This window comes from Lissotriton helveticus, chromosome 8 (genome assembly GCF_964261635.1).
Source record: "Lissotriton helveticus chromosome 8, aLisHel1.1, whole genome shotgun sequence".
In the NCBI taxonomy this organism is placed as follows: Eukaryota; Metazoa; Chordata; class Amphibia; order Caudata; family Salamandridae; genus Lissotriton; species Lissotriton helveticus.
The window spans coordinates 59,290,662-59,315,000 of NC_136069.1; the positions used below are offsets into that span (position 1 = coordinate 59,290,662).

Consider the following 24,339-nt stretch of genomic DNA (forward strand, 5'->3'; position numbering starts at 1 on the left):
TCCACCTGAGGGATGTTTTAGAGGCCCTGCAGAAGGCAGGCCTCACTATCAAGGACACCAAGTGCCAGATAGGGCAGAGCAAGGTTGTGTACCTGGGCCACCTGGTAGGTGGGGGTCAGGTTCAACCACTGGAGATCAAGATCCAGACCAAAAGAGACTGGACTCCTCCAATCACCCAGACACAGGTCAGAGCTTTATTGGGCCTGTCTGGGTACTATAGGAAGTTTGTGAAAAACTATGGGTCCATTGTGACACCACTGAATGATTTAACTTCCAAAAAGATGCCAAAGAAAGTTCAGTGGACAGTTAGTTGTCAAAAGGCATTTGAAGACCTGAAGCAGGCCATTTGTACTGCACCTATTCTGAAAAGTCCAGATTACTCCAAAGAGTTCATAGTCCAAACAGATGCTTCTGAGCTGGGTGTGGGAGCTGTACTTTCACAACTGAATATAGATGGTCAAGACCAGCCCATTGCTTTCATAAGCAGAAGGCTGACCCCTAGAGAGAAACATTGGTCACACACAATTCCATGTAATTGTGGGTGGGGATTTTAATTCTACTTTTGAACCTATGGGTGAAGAGGATAGGTCTCTGTCTGAGGAGGAGGACAGTAAATGGGGCATACCTCAGTTGGAGGTTCCAGCCATTAAAAGATGGAGTGCTGTAGCAATACAATTAAAAAGCTTTTGCTTAGCAAGAGGTTTGAGAGCGGCAAATGGGCGTACGCCCTCTGATATAAATGGGAGCAATACATTTGATAATGGTCGGGCCACCAGCAGAATTGATTACTTTTTGATAGACGTAAGGGCATGGAGTAAATTGGTAGACATGTCTGTGGAGGTAAGAATGGAAAGTGATCATAATCCCTTGTGTTTGACCCTCCACACCTATCACATGACCATAGATGGTGTTAACAAAATTGAACGGGTCACTCAGGACGTTGTGTGCTCAAACAATCAGCGCCATTTGAAATGGAGAATGTTGATTGAGGACACAACGAGACTTGAGGACCTTAAAAAAGTAGTGATAGAGGAAGTAAACAACATTAAGCCCTACTGTGAGAAATCCAACTTCCAGGTCTACATGATGGAGGCATATAAAACATTCTTTTCTAAACTCCAAAGCTTTTTCACTAAATCTGTAGATCCCAGAAGAGCTAAAAAGGAACAACCTAGGCAGGGCTGGTATGATACGCACGGTAGACAGGCACGCCATAATCTAAGCATCGCATTAAGAACGGGCAATTCTATATCGGTTAGGAAGGCAAGAGACGCATATACATTGTCTCAAAAACATGCTAAGAAACGCTGGGACGAGGAACGTTGGTGCGAGCTGAAACAGGCTTGCACAGCTAAGGACTCCAAGCTATTCTGGGCCACAGTAAAATGGGATAGGGGTGGGATAGCCGCGCAGCCACATAATCATGTCGCAAAAAAAGATTGGATTGAGTTTTTCAAACCACAGTATGCATGTAACCCGATGCACGCTGTAAATTCCCCCCCTCCTAGTATCCTTTTTAAACACAAAATATTTACTGAAAAAGATGTTAGCTTAGCCTTGGACTGCGTATCAGGGGGAAAAGCACCGGGCATGGATAGTATCCCGGCAGATGTGTTTTTATCTGATAGGAATTCGTGGTGCACCTATTTCACATGGCTGGCAAACGCAGTGGCGATGGGAGGGGAAGTGCCCGCCTCTTGGAAGGGAGCAGAAATTATCCCTATATTTAAAAAAGGTGACAAAACACTGGCGAAAAATTATAGACCCATCAGTCTCATTGATACAGCGCAAAAATTAATGGGGCGATTAGTCCAGAACAAGCTGCAACAATGGATTGATGAAAATAACATACTGTCACCTTACCAAGCAGGGTTTCGCCCCTTGACCAGTAGTGTCGACCAAGTTTTCTACTTTATAACAATCTTTTGGAGAAATGTCATCTTAAAAAAGGGCACACTATATGCTGTCTTTGTAGATCTAAAAGCCGCTTTTGACCTGGTCCCAAGAGGAAAACTGTGGCAGACCCTGGCTGCTACTGGGTTAAGTCAGGAACTCCTCACCCTCTTAGTACGCCTTCATGAAAACAATTTTGCAAAAATCAGATGCGGCAAACAGGGAGAAGTGACTGAGTCCTTTCCAGTGGAGCGAGGGGTGAGGCAAGGTTGTGTCCTGGCCCCAACCTGGTTTTCAATTTACAATAATGGTATTGTTGACCACCTGAAGAAATCCCCTACTGATGCGCCCATCATAGCAGGCTCACATGTACCCGTATTAATGTTTGCGGATGATACGCTCCTACTCTCGCGTACACCGAGTGGTCTCCAAAAAGTGGTAGATGCCTTTGGTGAATTTTGTGATGGCAGGGGCCTTGAATTGAACACAACTAAGACCAAATTCATGTGCCTTAATCATCACTCTACGTTCAAGGGCGTGATTACATACAAGGGCACCCCACTTGAGAAAGTAGATGCTTTTTCCTATCTAGGAATAATCCTACAGGGAGACATGAAATGAAAATCGCACATTAATACGGCAGTACTAAAGTTTAACCAACTAGCAGGGGTGGTAGCCCTTAAACATAGGGCCTCATTGACAAAGCCGATTAACTGTGCTCTGGAAATCTATAACATGAAAGTACTGAGCTCCTGTTTGTATGGCTCCGAGCTTTGGGGCTTTTCAAACTTGAGTGACTTGGGGAGAGCAGAAAATAGATTTCTTCGAGGACTTGTAATGGCCCCACAGAGTACGCCAACAATCCCCTTGAAATTGGACCTTGGCAGGAAAAATGTAGAGGACATAGCTCGGCTACGGCCTTTGTTATATTGGAGGCGCCTGATGGTGACCCCAGAGCTATCCCACTATCTAACAGCATTATTAGATATAGTCAAGTGTGACCGATTCCACTGTATTACATGGCTAAAGGATTTGTGGGCTACTCTTGTAAAGCTGAAATTAGAATATTTATTTATTTATTTATTTAAAATTTTATATAGCGCGCAGCTACCCTTGGGCATCCCAGCGCTTTTCCAGACACCATCAGATAGTAAAAACGGCCAAGTTAAAGTGCTCAAGCGGGAAACAATAAGGTTTTGAGGCCTTTGCGAAAACGCAATATGCAGGTCTCAGCGCGTAACTTTGAGGGGAGCGAATTCCACAACTTAGCTGTGTTAAATGAGAATCTTCTCCCACCTGTTCGTGCCCTTTTGACTCTCGGGACTAACAAGAGATGTTTTTGATCCGATCGCAAAGTCCTACTTGCTTTGTATGGAATTGCTAAGTTCTTCAGAATGGGAGGACCTTTCCCTAGAAGAATTTTGTGGGCTGTGCAGAGCGCCTTAAAGGTCACTCTTTCCCGCACAGGGAGCCAGTGTAACGCCTTTAAGGCGGGTTTCGCTGATTGCGTCCTCGGGACGTCCATGAGCAGTCTTGCCGCTGCATTTTGGACCTGCTGGAGTGTCTTGAGGGTGGATTCGGGTGCACCTAGAAAGATAACATTACTGTAATCCAATCTGGAAGTAATCAAGCCCTGAATCAACAACTTCCTCGATGTGGCCGGTAAAAGGGGAAAGATTTTCCGGGCAGATCGTAAGAGAGCGAAACAGACTCCAGCAGTTTTCTTGGCTTGGGTCCGGAATGACAAGTCCTGATCTAACCAGACTCCCAAGCTCTTAATCACCTCTTTGGGATCAGGGAGGTCTCCCATACAACTCGGCCAGCTGGACAGAGGGAGACAGGGAGATTTGCTCCCCAGCAGCATTATTTCCGTCTTCGATCCATTCAGCTTTGTGGGGTAATAGGGATGTGGCTTGTTTTCCATCAAAAACCACACTGAAAGAACTGTACTGGGAGATGGTGTATTCAACAATGTACCAAAAAGGCACTTCATCTAATTTGTCATCTTGCTTTTTGCACATTAAGATGTTCCCATCGTGTGAAGATTATTGGGACATAATCGAACGTCCTCATGACAGGAAATTATACTTTCAATTCCGGATTGGAACACTTCCAGTAAATACCTTTATGAAACACTGGAACCCTTCACGGGATGAATACTGTCATCATTGCGAGGACCAAATAGAGCACATCTCCCATTTATTGTTCTGCTGCCCCTATGGTCACCCCCACTTTTTGCTTTTGCTTTACTGGTTTTCGACTTAGATGTGGCTGTGGGCCTGCTAATCAGACCCGTAGCCCAGATGCACTCTCTCTAAATTCAAACCATGTACTCTAGGTACATACACAATTGGGAATTGGTTCACCTTGTCAGCCCCTATAGAAGTGTACCTTAGGTACTCAGGGCATAGGTGCAACAAAGGCCTACCAGGGGCTGCAGCATGTATTATGCCACCCCTGGCTGGCCACTCAAACTGACACAACTGGCTGATCACTCAGCTGGGGCAAGGTTGTGTAATCACCCCTTGCTTAGGTATAGTATTCCTATATCTACCCTTAAATATAGACACACAGTAACCTATATGTCACTCCTATGGCAGGCCTTAACAATCCTGGAGACAGAGTGCTTGGTTATGTGTGAGATGGTGCTCTAGCATGAGCTGAGCCTGTCTGTAGCTTTCGGAACCATGTCCTTATAGCTGTTCTATGATATTGCCATACCATATACTCTTAAGACCATTATGAACCTCGCGGTTAAATGCTAACTTTGGTTTGGCTTTATCTAAACATGTCGTGTAAGGTGTCATACGCTTTGCAATACTACCCCCTCGCCAATTCTGGCGACGGGGGTAGCATTCCACCCTTTTAGAGGGAGAAGACATGTTCGTTCTGACAATCCCGGTTAAAGTTAACCAGAGCCTCAGTGTTGGACACGGCCTCGTGGCGTGGTCCGACCCCTCCCGCATGGTGGGCCCAGGACGACCTCGGCCCTCCATCAACCTACTATCAACCCCCCTGATACGAACATTCACGAACCCTCGGCGAGAGCAGCCTCCCCGGCAACCTACGGCTCTCCCCCTTCCTGGTACCCCGGCGGTCCCCGCACAACAACGCTGCCGGACGGTCGCCCATGCCAGGCCACCATGTCCAGCCCGACGCCATCTTGGGGCCATCACGTCCCGAGCACGTGGCCGCAGCCTTCCCTGGGCCCGGCCCAGCAAGCCCCGACAATGAGGCACCAAGGTCCTCCCAGGTGGTTGATTGGCCACTTGGCGGATCCCGGAGAAGGGAAGTTTCGATGGGCCTCCAGCCGTCCCCGGACGCCTGGTAGCAATCGCCCTCCAGCCTCCCTGGGCGCTGGCTCCACCCCCCTGCTGGGTGTCTGGACACCTTCATCCCGGCCCCTCTGACCCCCAGGCGCGAGGGTCCGGACATCAAAGGACTCCAGTCCTATATCTGGGCCAGCCCCGGATTAGGGCTTCAGTTGTATCTTGGAGTCGAGGCCCTGCTGACGCTGTCGCGGCCTGACCACGCTGAACCACCTTCGAGGCCCTGCTGACGCTGTCGCGGCCTGACCAAGCTGAACCACCTTCGAGGCCCTGCTGACGCTGTCGCGGCCTGACCGAACTGAACCACCTTCGAGGCCCTGCTGACGCTGTCGCGGCCTGACCAAGCTGAACCACCTTCGAGGCCCTGCTGACGCTGTCGCGGCCTGACCCCTTGAACTATCCACGCACCAGTTGGTGCCAAGACTGTCCCGCTACCCCCTATCCCCGAAACCAAGACTTACGGATCCCTCGATCCCTGCCTGCTATCCTGCCACGAACTTGCCTTAATTACTTATATAAAGATTCTTGTGAATACTCCTCCTGTGTGGTGTCCATCTGTAAGTAGTGTGATTGCTCTGCTGTTACGATTGTAGGAGAGGAGCCTCGCCAAGGAGGCCTCCCTACGGCGCTCGGCCTCTTCCATAGAGAAAGGTGGGTCTCGGGGCGGGCAGTCTGACATCTTCTGTCTCCCCTGGGATCGCCTTTCCAACACTCAGAATCACAAAATGGATGCTGCTGCCACAGACACAAGTCTGGCCTCCTGCTGCTGGACGAAACTCCGGCAGGTGAACCCTGGACAATAGGTTTCCTGTCACAGGGAGGTGCTAGCACCACCCCAGACAGGAGATAGTGGATTGGGGCAGGGAGGGCTGAATGAAACGAGATACTGCCTGGGGCACACAAGCTGTCCCATGCATAGGCCAGTTCAAACCGGTGCTGGGGCACTCCAGCCTCAGCTCTGGCGCGAAACTGGACAAAGGGAAAGGGGTGTAACCACCCCCTTCCTGGGTCCCACCCATAGGAGGGACCTAGCAGGTAATCCAGCCCCTAGATGTGGTATATAGGTAGGAGCTGAGTCCCAAGACTTTAGATTTATCCTGATGAAACTTTGAAACGAAACTCTGGACCCTTCGACATTCAACTGACGTGAAGACTGAAGAATCACCCTTGTGGCCAAGGAGTGACCACCCTGGGCAACCAGGCACCATCCAGCAACTCGACGGCTTGCTTTGTCCCCGTTCCCGCCGGAACCCGAGCGCAGAGCCTGACAAGACCTTGACTCCAGGACTCCTCTGACCCCACTGCACGACTCCAGCACAGCTGAGCCCCGTGGAAGGCGTCGGAATCCGTGGAACCAAGCAACTTGGAAAGTCTTCAACTTGCTAACAGCGCAGCTCCTGAGGCATCCTCGAAGCTGTGCACTTGGGACTGAGACACCCCGACACCGAGCTCCACTTGCACTGAAGACCAGCCCTCCACACTCTACGAGATCTGCGTGGGGCCCTTCTGCTTGTGTTCTGCTCGACGCGTTGTCCGGTTGCTGGCCTGTTGGCTAGTAGCCCTCTGACGACGATCCTTGTGAAAATTCATCGCTGGTCTGGTTGCTCCAGACTGGCCCTTGCTTCCCTGAAAAGGTGAAGTACCTCAGACCCTCCTGGTCTGCACCAGAAGCCTTTTGTGTATCCTGCGTGGGTTGCCTTTGGTTAGGCTTGTTGGCTCCGATCTTGAAGCCGACCCCTCCATCTGCGAGAACCTTCGTGGGACAGCTCTTCTCCAGCACCTGGTCATCCTCGACGCCTCCTGGTCCGCGTGGCTGCAACAAGCTTCACATCCGCACCTGATTGCTCCTCGATGATATCTGGTTCCTCCCTGGTTCCACCCGGTCACTGGCTAGTGACCTAGGGCCCGATGTAGGTAATCTCGATTTACCTACTCTTAAATACCGAATCATACCGATTCGGTATTTAGGAGTAGGTAAATTGGAAGTAGGCAGATGTAGGTAATTTTTCTTTTTCAATTACCGAATCTGTATGATTCGGTATTTACCGATTCGGTAAATACCGAATCAGTATTTGCCATTGATTCCTATGGGCCTTGAAGCCCATAGGAATCAATGGCAAATACCGATTCGGTAATTACAGAATCGGTAAATACCGAATCCTGCCAGGGGGAACGGGGTGTCACTTTGACACCCTGTAGTACCCCAATGTCAGGCTTGTGTGCCATGTGGCACACAGACATGCCCTAAGGGCATGTCTGTGTGTCACATGGCACAGTTGTACATGCACAGATGTGCATGTACACCTGAATTCCTTATTTACCATGCAATAGTATTACATGGTAAATAACAAATTCTGAGGGGCCTGTGGCACTGTTTAAAGCGCCACCTACATCTGCATTTACAGATTCGGTATTTTTACTGAGTCTGTATTTACCAATTCGGTAATTTTACCGATTTGGTAAATACAGATTCGGTAAAAATACAGAATCTGTAAATACATGCCCCCTACATTGGAAAAGGCATTTACCGGTCAGTAACGGCCGAATTCGGCCGTTACCGACCGGTAAATGCCTACCTACATCGGGCCCCTAGACTCTGTCCCCTCTGCTTTCAGGTACTCTTCATCTCCGATCCACCCTTGCATCCACCCGGACATCTTCCTCCTGGTCGCCTGCAGCATCTTTCTTCAAGGCTCCATTGAGAACAACGACGAAACCCGACACACTTTGACACCTATGCACCCGCAGCCCGTGGGTGAGGTAACGCGAGTACTTCGGTGCTCCAGTAGGGATTGACTATCCTACTGTCCAGATTTACTAGTTGTTTCCTCCTAGCTAGACCGGAAGTGTCCTAAATCTTCATTTACTTACCTTCTAGGTTCCCATTGACTTAACATTGACTCCCGCGTGTGTGTAAAGACACTGAACGCGCTGTCTGTGGTCCTCCTACTCCTAACCTAAGGGTCAGATAGTGTAGCCCCAGCGATTCTCTAGGCCCTAGGCCTGCTCCTTTCCCAAATCGTGGTCCTTATACCACTTACTTAGTATATGGGTTTCCGCGCCCCTAGGGCCTAACTGTATATTGTGCTATTTAAATTATTTTCCAAGTGTAACTTGTTATGTGCTTATGCCTCTGACCTCATAAAGAGTTCAGAGGAGTGTGTTAGTGAATAAATACATATATATTTTATATATATCCTGTGTGGTGTCCTCTTGACGTTGACCACCTCAACCAGGACCTATAGCATGTTCTACCTGAAAAACACCTCTCAGACCTTCAACGATCACTGGAAGCTGAGGGAAGGAAGCGCTCTGGTGGGAGAGTTACCGCCCCCTTGCTCAGAGGTCCCATTGTCTTCTTCTTACTTCCCGTCCCTGAAGGCGAATTTTCTCCCTGTCATGCAGAGTTCGTCTGGAGAAGGTCTTGCAAATGTCACATGAGGCAGGAAGATGAGAAGATGGTAGACAGATGATTCAGACCTCGTCGGGGTTTGTTTTCGCCTTCTTCCTTCCGAAGGGACGACATTTGTCGAAAAGAAAAATAATTTTACACAAAAAAAATACCTTTGTCCTGTCAGGCAAATACTACACTCAATAGAGAAAGGCAAAAGACGTTGAGTGAAGCAAAAAACAGAAGCAAAAAAAACTGAACTTCAAAGTTCTATTTTGAAAAAAAGACCTATAAAGGTAGAGTTCAATGCTCTAAGGGTTTTGCCAGCACTAGCCGGAAAAAAAGAAAAAGAAGAGGTAACTGCCTCAGGCTGAGCATGATGGGATATTGGAGGTCTCACTGTAAGACACAGTCTCCTTTTTCTTTACTTATAATGGCAGCCTATGGGCTACATTGCCCTGCACTTCTTCATCTCTGTTTCTCTCTTAGTAAAAGGGTTTGTGAAGGTTCTTTTACTGTGACCTTGCAAAATTATTTATGCATTAAGTGTATATTTCCTAGGGGTCTCTCCTTTTGCCCCTTCAAAATGAAGAATTCTGACCACTGAAGCCGTGTCCTTTAGGCTGCATTATGACTTTCCTAAGGGACTTTTCAAGGCCTTCCAGAAAAAATGCAGACTTCAGCACTTAAGAAGATATATTGGAAAAAGTGCTCCGGGGTCCCCCTCAGGCATACAGGACTATTCAATGCTTATGACTATCACAGAAATCCCCTATGAGAGAAGGATTAGTTGCTTACCTGTAATCCTAGTTCTCATCCAGGGGTATACTCATCAAAGTCACAATCTATGAATAATCCCCGCCCATGTGCGGTATCCCGGAGCATATAGAAAATACATATATATATATATATCTATATATATATATATATATATATATATAGATATATATATAGATATATATATACATATGTGAAAACATGTACATGTAGCCTAAAATATTTCCAAAATGGCAAAGAGCTGAAAATTACATAGGTATGCATAGTGGTAGCTAATACTCTCCCAACCCCTAAAGAAGAAAGTGAGCAGTAAATATTTGCATACAACAATGCTTTATTGCCAGAGAAAAACCTGTAATTGCAGGCATTTGCCAGTAGGCTGCAGTAGAGTATAAAGAAACAAAGAAAGACTGGCACCTTGCCTTTAAGGGATTAGAGTAGGGGTACCGTGCCTTTAAGACCTGAAGGCGACCCCCTACTCCCATGATGCACCACAGGTGGCAGTTAGGTCAGTTCTTTTTGGAGGTGCATAAGGATAAGTTACTTACCTGTAATCCTAGTTCTATTCCAGGGGTATCATCATCAAAGACATAAGCACTGAATATTCCCACCCACGTGCGGGGACCCCGGAAATATTATACAAATATATATGTAAATTACATATGAATAGCTCCACAAATATGTATACACATATATCATTTTTTCTCACACCAATGCAGCCCCAAAAATGAGGCTAAACAATGTAAATAATCATACATATACTGAAATAGCAATGAAACAAAAAATACATTAGGTCAAATAACCCTTGAACTCTGTGTTTTAATGAGCAAAAGACTCATAAATCTTGTAAATTGCCAATAAACATACATTGTTAGCCACAGGCTGTATTGAACAGCAATAGCATAGAAAATGAAACCATTTTCAACACAAACTGTCACCGTGCCTTTAAAGCAGCCATGACCCCTGGCTTCCCATCATGCCTCAGGGGTGACAGTTAGGTCAGTTGTTCTTTGCATAACCCTGAAGTCAGGGCTCAACCACAAGTCATAGAACAGACCACTCTCATTTACCTGGGGAGGCGGGTGGGTGTGTTTATGACTTTGATGAGGATACCCCTGGAAGAGAACTAGGATTACAGGTAAGTAACTTATCCTTCTCTTCCAGTGGATCCTCATCAATAGTCATAAGCACTGAATAGAATAGCAAGCCCAAACACCACCTGCAGGTAAATGAGAAATACATGACCCAACCAAAAAAACATTTATAACAGCCGAGCATTCAGTTGCTAAACAGATTCCGCAAGGAGGCCTGGCCTACCTGGGTATCTGCTCTAGTGTCAGAATCAAGACAGTAATATCTGGTAAATGTATGGACGGACCTCCAAGTCGCCGCCTTACAGATCTCAGACATGTGCACATTCTGGAGAAAAGCCGCAGTCACAGCTCTACCCCTGGTGGAATGTGCTCTTGGAGAAATCCCGAGAGTTTTCTGCGCCAACTGGTAAGCAAGCTTGATACACGAAACGATCCATCTCGAAATAGACCGTTTCGAGGCTGCATGACCTGTTCTGATCGATCCATAGTTAACAAACAGTTGATCAGAATGACATATAGCCTTGGAGCTATCCAGATAGAATTTGAAAACCCTTTTCAGGTCCAAAGAGTGCAAAGCCCTCTCAGCTGGAAAAGAGGGATTGGGAAAGAAAGTGGGCAGGGAACTGGTCTGATTGACATGAAAATTTTACACCACTTTAGGAAGAAAGGACGGATGTGTCCTTAGTACCACTCTATTCAAATGAAACACAGTATAGGGTTCCTTGGAACAGAGAGCTTGGATCTCACTCACCCTACGAGCTGACGTGATTGCTACCAAAAAAGCAGCCTTCCAGGAAAGGTGCTGCAAAGTAGCTTTATGAATGGGTTCAAAGGGCGGACCCATTATCTTCGATAGCACCAGGTTCAGCTCCCAGGGAGGAGAAGGCTGACGCACCGGAGGGTACACTTTTTTCAACCCTTGCAGGAAGTCTTTTACAGCCTGTAACTGGAAAAAAGAAGGTTGTGACGGTGACCGCCTATACGCTGTTATAGCGGCTAGATGCACCTTAATAGAATTAAACTTTAAACCTGCTTTTGCCAGATATAACAAATAAGGAAGAACAACGTCTTCCTGACCCTTGATAGGATGATGACCATTTTGCATGCACCACAGATAGAAGCGATTCCATTTACAGGCATAAGAATGTCTCGTGGAAGGTCGTTTTGCTTCCTTCAGGATGGACATGCAGTCCTGTGGCAATCCTAGATGGCTGTATTGTATGACCTCAGGAGCCATGCTGTCAAGCTCAGTGACGGAAGGTTGGGATGATGAAACCTCCCGTTCATTTTGGATAACAGGTCCGGCCTGCATGGCAGTCTCTTGTGAGGAGCCACTGACAGATGAAGCATGTCCGTGTACTACCATTGTCTCGGCCAGTCGGGGGCAATGAGAATCATTGTTGTGCATGAGTGTGTCAGCTCTCTCACCACCTTCGCAATCAGCGGAAGTGGTGGAAAGGCGTACACAAATTCCCCTGACCAGTCTATCAAAAGGGCATTCCCTCTTGTTCCTGGCCGATAAAACCGCGAGGCGAAGTCTTGGCATTTGGTGTTTTCGTCGTCCGCGAACAGATCTAAGGCTGGACGACCCCATGACTGGAAGATTCCTTCGAGCACGTCGTCGTTTAGAACCCAGTCCTCTCTGTCTATGAAATGCCGACTCAGAGCATCCGCCCTCACATTCTGTTCTCCTGGGAGGTGGACCGCCGTGACCGACTATTTGCGAGTCAGAAGCCAATGCCAGATGCACTGGGCCTCCAGTGACAGAGTCCGTGAGCGCATTTCGCCCTGCTTGTTTAAGTAGTACATTGTGGTGGTATTGTCCGTTTGTACGAATATTGATGTTTCCTGAAGCGAGGGGAGGAACGCTTTGAGAGCCAGGCGGACTGCTCTCAACTCCAGCATGTTGATGTGATACGTAGTTTCTTTGGGAGACAACAGACCTTGCACTTGGAGGTGACCCATGTGTGCCCCCCAGCCTTGAAGAGAAGCATCAGTGATCATGGTCTATGCAGGAGGAGGTTGATGTAACAGAATTCCCACCTGCAGGTTCTGTTTCTTTGTCCACCATGGAATGGAAGCTCGAGCGGTTTCTGAGTAATCCGATCGTCCCAGCGAGCTGACTGTTGGTCCCACTTGTCCTCCAGATCCTGCTTAAGAGGACGCATCCGAAGCCTGGCATTCGGGACTAGAAAGATGCATGAAGCCATCGAACCTAGCAGGGAGGCAATCTTTCGCACTTTCTGATCCTTGTGGCGAAGTACCAGCTGACACTTTTGGGTTATAGAACACTGTCTCTCCGCCGAAGGAAGCACTTTTCCTACCTCGGAGTCTAGAAGAGCTCCTAGGAAGTGAATCTTCTGGGTGGGTTGTGAGACTGACTTGCTGAAGTTGACATGTAAACCCAACCGGTGACAGAGCTGGATGCAGGTTTGGAATTGATTCCTTACAGCATCTGGGGAAGGACCTTTCAGTAGCCAGTCGTCCAGATATGAGTACACGAAGACTCCCCTTCGGCGTAGAGCGGCCGCTTCTAATGCAACACACTTTGGGAATACCCGGGGAGCTGACTTCAACCCGAAGGGCAGGACCTTGAATTGGTAGTGCGAGGTCCCCACCAGGAACCGCAGGAATCTTCTGTGTTTGAGGTGCACCGGGACATGGAAGTAGGCATCTTGGAGGTCCATCAAACACATCCAATCTCCCTTCCTGAGATTCGGATATATTTGGTGAAGTGCCAACATGCGGAACTTCTCTTTTTTGATGTGCAGGTTGAGCGTTCCCAAGTCCAGAATGGGCCTGAATTCTGCCTTTTGTCCCTTTTTTCTGAAATATCGGGAGTACACTCCCTTCCCCCTCTGAGCGATAGGAACCCTCTCTATGGCTGATTTTGCGAGAAGTATCGCTATTTCTTTTTCCAAAAGGATGAGTTGATGACTTAAGGTTGGCTTTGGAGGGACGGGTGGAGGCAGGCATTTGAAACGAAGGCAGTACCCATTCCGAAGTGTAGTCAACACCCATCTGTCCTGAGTAATGCTTTCCCACTCTGACATATGATGCACAATGCTTCCCCCCACTGGAGTGGTCAACGGCGCTGGAAGAACTCATTGCTTCTGCTGGGACTTGTTGGAATTATTGCCCTGGCGTTGATTTCCACCTTGCTTGCCTCTGAACTGGGACTTCTGTTATCCCTGTTGGCCCTGTCCCTTCTGCCATTGAGGGGTTTGAACGCTCTGTTTGGAAGGGCCCTTGTTGTAGGAGCGGTACTTCTTCCAAAATTCCTTCTTGTTTTCAAGCCCTACGGCCTTAAGAGTGTCCAACTCTGACTTCATGCGTTGCATTTCCTCATCCGTGCTTGTCCCAAACAATGATGTACCTGAAAAGGGCAAGTTCACGATCCTAGCCTGAGCCTCAGGTTTGAAGGCTGTCAGGCGCAACCATGAAGACCTCCTTGCTGTCACTCCATGCGCAAAGCCATGCACTGCAAGGGTAGCTCCATCCGCCGCGGCGCTTATGATCTGATGGGAGACTTGGCTGCCCTCCAACAGAATCTCCTCAAAATCTTCACGGTCCTCTTGAGGGAGCTTCTCAATGAACCTTTGGAGAGAATCCCACAAGGATCTATCATACCTCCCCAGAAGGGCTTCCGCATTAGAGACTTTGAGAAAAGAGGCTGAGGTGTTGCAGACTCTTCTCCCCCACGAATCTTGTATTTTGCTTTCCTTATCCGGAGGCACTGTGGATGAGGAAGCTACAGCACTGGATTTCTTCACCGCCGCAATGGTCACAGAATCTGGTGGTGGGTCAGACCAGAGGAAGAGTGGATCCTCCTCTGGCGAGCGATACTTTTTAAGAATCCTTGCTGGGGCGGCCTTTACAGTCGCTGGAGTAAGGAAGACCTCATTGACGGGATCTATGATTCCAGGTACCAACGGCAGCAGAGGCTTGGGTGCCGTTCTGTGACGCAAGGTTTCAAAGATCACAGAAATCTTGACCTGTGGAGTAGTCATGGGCCCTCCCAGTTTCAAAGCACCCCTGCCCACAATGTCTTGAAACGTGAAAATATCGTCTATAGGGCATACTCTCGATGGAGGACTGTCCGTCAGAGTCAGAGAATAATCCCTGTGAGAACGGGTCGGAGATGAAGAAGTAGTCAGAGATCTGCGAGACCGTCTCCTTGACCTCGATCTTCGCCTACTGGAGCGCCCTCGGGAGCTCGATCTCTTCCTGGGTCGAGAGACTTGTTGATCCCGATGAGCTTGCAACCTGGCCGCTGTCTCTTTGTCTGGAGCCCAGTGATGCAGAGGCCTACACCATCTTGGAGATAGCCTGATGGAAGGAGACTTCTGGGTGCGCTCTCTCACTGGTGAACGTGCCGGAGGAGGCAAATCCATTTTTTTACCCATGCTGCGAACGAGCAGGAGAATGTCTGGACCTCTCACTATCCGAGGAGTAGAGGATCACATCTGAAGATCGTCCACGGTGAGACAGGGAGCCGGAAGAGGATGATGACAAACTCACCGGAGACCCCCCTCTGCGTCTGGAGGTAGACCTTGTGCGACTTCTGGAAGCACGTTCGTCCGATACTCTTTTCCTCTTGGCCAGAGGACTCCTATGCACTGAGGAATGTTCCACCTCCGCAGCTGAAGCCGATCTTGGGGACCTCTGCTGTGGTGTTAAGGCATGAGCCTGATCCGAGGACTGACTAGCTGTTCCCTAAGCAGTCTGCCCCGAAGGTGACCTCCCCTGAGATCTTGGAGGAGAGACTTGCCTTGAAGATATACCTTTTGACGTTGACCCATGCTTCTGCGACAATGACGGGGACCCTCTTGACGTCGAACGCCGTTGACCAGGCGTCGACGGAGGCTGCTTCGACGTCGAACGTCGATGCTGCGACGTCAACAGGGATCTCCTCGACGTCGACCGCTGATGGTGTGACGGCTACGGAGGATGCCTCGACGCCGAGCGTCGCTGGCCAGACGTCGACGTCGAACGCCGATGACTAGGCGTCAACGGAGAGTGCCTCGACGTCGAACGCCGATGACCCTGGCGTCGACGGAAGAAGCTGCGACGTTGAAGATTGGTGATGATGCTTCGACGCCGGCTGTCTCGACGTCGAGCTCCTATGCTCCAACGGAGACCTTTCTCTCGACGCTGCACGCCCCGTAGACTGCAGCAGAGGTACCTTACTTCTCGACGCTGAAGTCTTCATCGTCTTCGCCGTCATCGACGGCCTCTTCGACGCCGAAGGTGAGCAAGTCGGGACTTCTCACGATGTCAATCGCGTCCTGTGCTTCTTCTGCCTCTTAGGAGACGTACCTCTCTCAGAGAGACCATAAATACGAATTCTCTCCCTATCCTTGAGAGTTCTATTTGATAACTTCTTGCAGTGTTCACAAGAACTCGCAGAATGAGAATCAGGGAGGCAGAGGATACACACAGGATGTGTGTCAGTCTTGACCTTCTTCTTCCCACAAGAAGGGCAGTTGTCAAAGAGAGAAGGCATTTTTGACAGAAAAATTCCTTTTTTCAGATGTAAAAAAGGTAGCACTAACACTCTATGCCCAAAAGGCGTCGAGTGAAAGTAAAAATTGTAGAAATTCGTTAGTATTTTTTGACAGAAAGTCAAAAAGAAAGGGAGCTGTTGAACCAGGGTCCTGACTGAAGGAGCGGGAAAGAACAACTGACCTAACTGTCACCCCTGAGGCATGATGGTAAGCCAGGGGTCATGGCTGCCTTAAAGGCACGGTGCCAGTTTTTGTTGAAAATGGTTTCATTTTCTATGCTATTGCGGTTCAATGCAGCCTGTGGTTAACAATGTATGTTTATTGGCAATTAACAAGATTTATGAGTCTTTTGTTCATTAAAACACAGAGTTCAAGGGTTATTTGACCTAATGTGTTTTTTGTTTCATTTCTATTTCAGTATATGTATGATTATTTACATTGTTTAGCCTCATTTTTGGGGCTGCATTGGTGTGAGAAAAAATGATATATGTGTATATATATTTGTGGAGCTATTCATATGTAATTTACATATATATTTTTATAATATTTCCGAGGTCCCCGCGCGTGGGCGGGAATATTCAGTGCTTATGACTATTGATGAGGATCCCCTGGAAGAGAAACACCTGAGTAGATCCATAGTAACATATCATAACTTTGCAATAATGCTCGTCCGGGGCGGTGGGTGGGCCGCTTATGACTTTGATGAGTATACCCCTGGATGAGAACTAGGATTACAGGTAAGTAACTAATCCTTCTCATCCAGGGGATACTCATCAATAGTCATAATCTATGAATAGAGTAGCAAGCCCATACCCAAAGTCTCGCGGACGAGCAATCAAGTATACAGCAAAAAACATGAATCAACATCATATTTATAATGCAGTTATGCAAACAAATTCCTCAGAGAGGTCTGTCCCACTTGGGCATTGACCTGTGCATCTGAATCTAGGCAATAATGGCGGGTAAAGGGATGTACTGAACGCCATGTAGCCACCTTGCAAATTTCAGATGCTAGAATGTTACGAAGGAGAGCTGTAGTAGAAGCTTTCCCTCTAGTAGAGTGTGCATGAGGTTTGCCCTGTACAGCCTTGTTAGCTAATTGGTAAGACAGAGCTATACAGGAGACGATCCATCGTGAAATAGATCTTTTTGAGGCTGACAGACCGGTATTAGTTGACCCATAATTAACAAAGAGCCGGTCAGACTTCCTAAGTGGAAGAGTTTTAGCCAGATAAAATTTCTGAACCCTCCGGAGATCTAGAGTGTGGAGACCTCTCCGGGGAAGTAGTTGGTTGAGGAAAAAAGGTAGGCAGAGTAATAGTCTGATTAATATGGAAGTACGAGACCCCCTTGGGTGGGAAGCCTGGATGCGTCCTTAGCACCACCCTATTGGCATGGAACACTGTGTAAGGTTCCTTGCAACACAGGGCCTGGATTTCGCTCACCCTACGGGCAGAGGTGATGGCCACCAAAAAGGCAGCTTTACAGGTCAAGTGCTCCAAAGAAGCCTTATGAATAGGCTCGAAGGGAGCACCTATCAATTTGGTGAGTACGATGTTAAGCTCCCATGGAGGAGAGGGGGACCTCACTGGTGGAAACACTTTCATAAGCCCCTCCAAGAAATCTTTGACCACAGGCTTGAGGAAGAATGAGGTCTGAGAAGGTGACTTCCTATAGGCTGTTATTGCCGCTAAGTGAACCCTGATGGAGGGATACTTCAGGCCTGACCTTGCCAAATGTAATAAGTAGGGTAGAATAACCTGCTCCTGACCGTGGATAGGATCAAGAGAGTTGTCTAGACACCAAATGTAAAATATCTTCCACTTGAAAGCATAAGACTTTCTCGTGGAGGGCCTCTTTGCTTCTTTAAGATTGTTCATGCAGGTGGCCATATTGGATGACCTCAGGAGCCATGCCGTCAATCGAAGGGAAGGAAGGTTCGAGTGAAACACCTTCCCCTCGTCCTTGGTCAGCAAATCTGGGCGGCAGGGCAGCCTCCAGTGAGGGGGCTCCGACAGCTGGAGGAGATCCGGGTACCACCACTGGTGTGGCCACTCCGGCGCTATCAGGATCATCCTGGTGTTGGTCCTGTAGGATTTCTGTATCAGCGCCGGGATCAGAGGCAGGGGAGTAAAAGCATACAGCAATGTATGAGACCAGCTGATCAAAAGTGCATTCCCCCGTGATCCCGGTTTGGGGAATCTGGACGCGAAGACGGGGCATTTTGCGTTTGCCGCGTCTGCGATAAGATCTGTCTGGTACTCCCCATTGACGAAACACCTCCTGTGTGAGCTCTTCGTTGAGCACCCAGTTGTGCGCTTCTACAAAGTCTCTGCTTAGGCCGTCCGCCTGAACATTCAGGATTCCTGGCAGGTGAACTGCCACGATGGAGAGACCTCTCGCCAGAAGCCAGTGCCAAATGGATTGAGCTTCCAGACAGAACTCGTGACCTTCTGCCTCCCTGCTTGTTCAGATAGAACATTGTTGTTGTGTTGTCTGTCTGAACTTGAATGTGGTTGGTGCGCAGAGACGGGTAGAGAGATCTGAGAGCCAGATAGACAGCCCGAAGCTCCAAGAAGTTGATGTGGTAGCCTCTTTCTACTACGGACCAGAGACCTTGTACTTGAAGCTGGTCCATATGGGCGCCCCAGCCGTGCATTGAGGCATATTGACCACTGTCTGCGATGGAGGCGACTGATGAAAAGGGACTCCCTGAAGATGAGATCGTTTCATCCACCTTCTGATGGAGTCTCTGGCAACTTGGTGGAGAGAAACAAGATCTTCCCAGTGCCCTGATCTCTGAGACCATTGGTCCTCGAGAGCCTGCTGCAGAGGCCTCATGTGAAGGCGTGCATTGGGCACGATGTTAATGCACGAGGCCACCGATCCCAGTAGAGACGACACTTGCCTGGCTGTGGGACTTTGGGTGTCTAGCAGGGTGCGACACTTCAGAAGCATGGATGACAACCTCTACCCCGAAGGACACACGCTTGCCAAAGAGGCGACTAGGTAGTGTATTCGTTGGGTGGGATTGAGTACTGACTTCTTGTAGTTGACTTGCAACCCCAATGAATGCATCAGGTTGAGACAGTATGATAGATGGCTCTGAAGCAGACCTGGTGTGGAGCTTTTTAGGAGCCAGTCGTCTAGATAGGGATAGACGAAGATCTTCCGCCTGCGGAGGAAGGCAGCCACCACCGCCATGCACTTGGAGAATGTCCGTGGGGCAGATTTGAGGCCAAACGGCAGCACTCGATACTGGTAGTGGTGACAGACTATCTGAAACCTGAGGAATTTCTAAAGTTTTACTGAGACAGGTATATGAAAGTACGCGTCCTGCAGGTCAATGGCATACATCCAGTCTCCCTGGTGACGGTGTGGAAAGATCTGGTGCAGGGCTAGCATACAAAATGTTTCTTTTTTGATAAACCTGTTCAGCAGACATAGGTCGAGGATAGGTCTGTACTCCTTGGCTACCCCTCCTTTTTGGACTAGAAAGTAGAGGAGTACACTCCTTGATTTCCTCGCATGGGAGGGACCTCCTCTATGGCCTTTTTCTTGAGAAGGGAAGAAACTTCGTCCTTCAACAGCTGACTTTGAAGTCGAGTAAGGTGCTTGAGTTGAGGGGGCACTTGCGGAGGAGGGGACTTGAACCCCAGCAAGTAACCATGCTGCACAATACTCAGCACCCACTTGTCCTTTGTTATGGATTTCCACTCTACCAGGTGGCAAGCTATTCTCCCTCCACCGGAGTGGCGAACAGTTGAGGAGGAAGCAACGCCTCAAGGTTTGGGAGGTTGCTTGGAGGAGGACTGTTGTTTGTTGTTATTTCCTCTGCCTCTACCAGGGCATCTCTGATGGAACTGAGATCTTTGCTGTGTTTGGGAAGACCACTGAGGGGTTTGAACCCTCAGTTGGTAAGACCGCTTGTTGTCCTGACGGAAGCGCTTTTTAAACTCTTTGCGTTTCTCCAAACCCACAGCTTTAACCGTGTCCATCTCCGCCTTCATCTTAGTCATCTCGTCGTCGGCATGCGACCCAAACAGAGATGAGCCATTGAAAGGAAGGTTTTATCTTCTTTTGGGAATCAGGCTTAAGGCCTGTAAGGCGGAGTCAAGCCGAGCGTCTTGAGCAGACTCCATGGGAGTAACCATGAGCTGCAAGGTCGGAAGCATCCGCTGCTGCGCTGATTACTTGGTTAGCAACAAGCCCTCCCTCTTGTAGGATCTCTGTAAAATCCTGCTGGTCTTCTTTGGGAAGCTTCTCACTGAAGCGAGTGAGAGAATCCAAGAGAGATCTATCGTATCGCCCGAGAAGGGCCGAGGCACTGGCAACCTTCATGGATGAAGCTGAAGTGTTGCACATCTTCCTCCCATACGAGTCCATCTGCTTACTATCCTTTTCCGGTGGTACTGAGGATGAGGTGGAAGCAGAATGGGATTTCATGGCTTCCGCCATGATGACTGAACCAGCGGGTGGATCAGTCCTGAGGAACAAGGGGTCCTCCGCTGGAGCCTTGTACTTCTTGGCGATTCTGGAAGGCACAGAACCCACCGTCGCAGGAGAAAGAAAGGTGGCCACTGCCGGTTCCAGGAATCCTGGCACCAGAGGTAGCAGAGGTCTGGGAGCTTTCCGATGGTGGAGGGTATCGAAGATGACCTATGTGGGAACCACCGGGGTATGCAAAGAGATGTTAAGTTTCTTTGCCCCCTTACCCAGAACATCGGTAAAAGTAGAAATGTCATCTATAGGTGAAACCCGTGAAGGCGGTGTGGAGGAGAAGGTCGGAGAATAGTCCCGGACCGTAGATCTCGTAGATGAAGTCCAAGTAGGAGATCTTGTGCACCTTCTCTTATGGGGCCTGTCGCGATGACGGCTGTGCTAGCCCCTGGATCTAGACCGATGTCTAGAAGGAGATCTTGGCCTAGAGGGTGATCTTGGCCTGGGTGCTCTTGGCCTGGCAGGAGATCTTGACCTGGTAGGAGATCTTGGCCTCCGTGGAGGAGACTTTGATGGTCTGGCTGGAGTGCTTGTCCTTGGACCAGATGGCGAGTACATGCGGGAGTAATCCGAGTCTGGACTACGGCGACTGCCAGATACAGCCCCTTGTGGATGGTGAGGCGACAAACCACGGGCTTTCCCCTCCGCAGATTTGGGGGAGACTTCCGGAAATATCTGCACGATATGAAGACCAGGAGACGATGACCGGTCCCCTGACGACACTCTGGACCTAGGATCCGATCGCCTCGGTGAATCCACAACGCCTGTGACCTATTCTCTCGACGTCAAGTGCTTCGCCGTCAAACATGTCTGTGTGACCATCGGTGTTGATCGAGATCTTGATGGTCTCGACGTCGAACGTCCACGACGTGGTGACCTCGACGGCGATCTTCGGCGTCGAGTTGGTGATCTCGACGTCGTGTTGACGGCGACTCTGCATGACGTTGTGTTGACGACGACGACCTTCTACGACGTTGTGTCGACCTTCCCTGGCGCCGGATCGATGTCGATCTCCTCAACGTCGTTGATGAACCTCTCGACGGCGGTTTAGCCGTCTCGACGCCGGCCCCCTCGAGGGTGGCGGAGAATGTCTCGACGTCGACGGAAGCCTCGACGTCGACGGAGACTTGGTCTTGTCAGTAGCCACTGACTTTGAGCCCAAAGTGTGGTTCCTCGATGCCGACTTACTTGGGTGCGGCGGAGATTCTCGACGTCGCGATGGTGTTCCCGAAGAGTGTCTGGGCCTCTTCGACGTAGATGGTGAATCTCTTCTCCCCTTCCTCTTCCTGGGGTCAGGAGAAGTGGAACGTCGCCGTTTTTGGCCTTGCTTGCTGGAAGACGATGTCCTGGGGCCTCCATGGCCACCCACCTGATGGCTCTTGTCCTTTTCCAGCATAGCATGGAGTTTTATCCATTCTCTGTCACGTAAGGTCCGCATAGAGAACTTCTGCTATAGTAGCACTTGTCAGGATTGTGTGCAGATGGAAGCCACACAATACACACAGAGTGTGGATCTGCCAGTGCGATTTTCTTGTCACAGGAAGGACACTTTCTGAATAAAGCAGGCATTCGGACTGAAATAATTCAGTGGATCTCCACAAAAACAGTAGCAGAAGCCTTAACCAATCAGAAAATGTTGAGTTTTCTGAAAAGATTCTCTTCAATAAACAGTTTTAGTCAAAAACTGAAGAGCTCAAGCTCCAGGATCCTCGCAGGAAGAGCTGGAAAAAAGAACTGGCCTAACTGCCACCTGTGGCGCATCATGGGAGCAGGGGGTCGCCTTCAGGTCTTAAAGGCACGGTACCCCTACTCTAATGCCTTAAAGGCAAGGTGTCAGTCTTTCTTTGTTTCTTTATACTCTACTGCAGCCTACTGGCAAATGCCTGCAATTACAGGTTTTTCTCTGGCAATAAAGCATTGTTCTATGCAAATATTTACTGCTCACTTTCTTCCTTAGGGGTTGGGAGAGTATAGCTACCACTATGCAAACCTATGTAATTTTCAGCATCTTTGCCATTTTGGAAATATTTTAGGCTGCATGTATATGTTTTCACATATGCATATATATATGACTTTTGATGAGTATCCCCTGGATGAGAACCCTTTGTTTTTCCGCTCTGGAATGAAACTGGACAAAGGACAGGGGACTATCCTCCCCTCTGTCCAGCCCCTCCTCTGGCAGGGATCCCTAATTTGTTCCAACCCTTTCCTTGGGTATTTAAGGGCTACTCCGCGGGTGGGTCCTTAAATTAATTGTGGAACAAGACTTAACTCTGAAACCAAGACACTTTTAAACCGTCTGGGCACTTGAGCTTTGTTGGACTTCGCTTGGAACCAAGACTGCTTCAAGGAAGACTCCTGCTGCTCCTGGTCTCACTATTCTGCAAGTCTTTTGCCTCGTCTGTGTCTGTGCTTTGCTCAGGTTCTCCAGAAGACATGTGGGCAACAAGGACATCTGAAGAAATTTCCCTTGGAGTAGAGAAGTTGCTCCCCTAAATCGGCAGACACTGCAACGATGCTGACCGTTCTTCTGCTCCTGCCATCCTACGGACATCCCGAGGCCCAGGACCACAGGTGGTGGTTCATTGGCTCTCCAGAGGCCTGACCTGTCTTCCCTGTGATTTGGAGGACAGTATCTCTCGTTTGAGCCGTAGGGACCAAACCACTGTGCAAAGCATTGACTTGCCATTGCCGAGGCTTGTTGGTTCTGCATTCCTGAGATCTTTGGGCTACAAGAACACCTTATCCCTTGAAGATCAGTGTCCTCATTGCAATCCTTGCACAGCTCGTGGTCCTCTTGCGATTTCTGTGCCTTCTTGGACAGCTTGTGTACAGCTCCTGGTTTTCCTCGGCATCGCCTGGTTCCCCACAGCTGCAGTGACAACATCGTCGTCAACTCTCCTGAGCTCCATGCATTGTGCTTCCATGTCTCCTGGTCACCTCTGAGTGGAAGGGACTCTGTCCCCTCTGCTTGCAGATTTTCCTCTTCAAGAATCCACCCTTGGATGCCACCTGACTTATTCAGAGACTTCTCCAGAGGCCTTTCTTCCTAAGTCTTCCATTCTCGTCTATGAAAGGTTACGACGTCACTTCACTCCTATGCACCTGGCTTCACTGGTGCAGGTAACCTGGTTCCTGGGGCATCCGTGGGTGGGGTGGCTCTCCAACTTTCTGTGCTCCAAAGGGTTTCTTTGGTGTCCTCTGGGAAGGGACATTTTTCTTCAAAACTGCAACTGCGACGTCTCAATAGACTTTCATTGGGTACGCCGATGTGTTTCCACTCTGCACACAGCCTCTGTGGGGTTCTTGGGTACTTACCTTGGGTGGTTCTTGTTTTTCTTAGCTTCTTTGAGTCCTTTGGTCCAAGTCCAGTTCTTCCTTGCAATTTGAATTCCACATCTTTAGTATATGGTTTATCTCCCCTGGACATTAGTGTATATTTGCTCTGTTTATCTGATTTCTTTGAAGTATTTTTGTGCCTATTGTTGATATCTCTAGCTAAAAGAAATACCATTGTGATAGTGATTATGTTGTATAATAAACAAACTTTCTTTTCATCTTTTCATGCAGTTCTTTTTCATCTAATCTACACTACTGATTAAATGTGGTAAAACAAGCTGCTTTACAAGATAAGCCTGAAGGCTGCTCTCCAGAGCTACCACTGTGAGAGCCTAAGGTTAGCAAAGACAACTAAAATCACCATAAGTGTTGCTTGGATTAGTACAAAATGCATCACTCTTTTAAGTGTGCACCATATAGTAAGCCAGCCTCCTACAGCTGCCATCTTAGGAAAGCCTTGGAGGGGTCTGACTCAGTGGTGATGGCCATTTTAGGAAAACGGACGGGTC

The 24,339-nt window shown here is 48.7% G+C and overlaps 1 protein-coding gene across 8 annotated transcripts in view; it reads right to left on the reverse strand.

Annotated features, from left to right (window-relative positions):
- LOC144772352 (sodium/potassium-transporting ATPase subunit alpha-1-like) overlaps nt 1-24,339 on the reverse strand; it is a 3,188,308-nt gene that overhangs the window by 2,699,290 nt on the left and 464,679 nt on the right. The window lies entirely within an intron of this gene.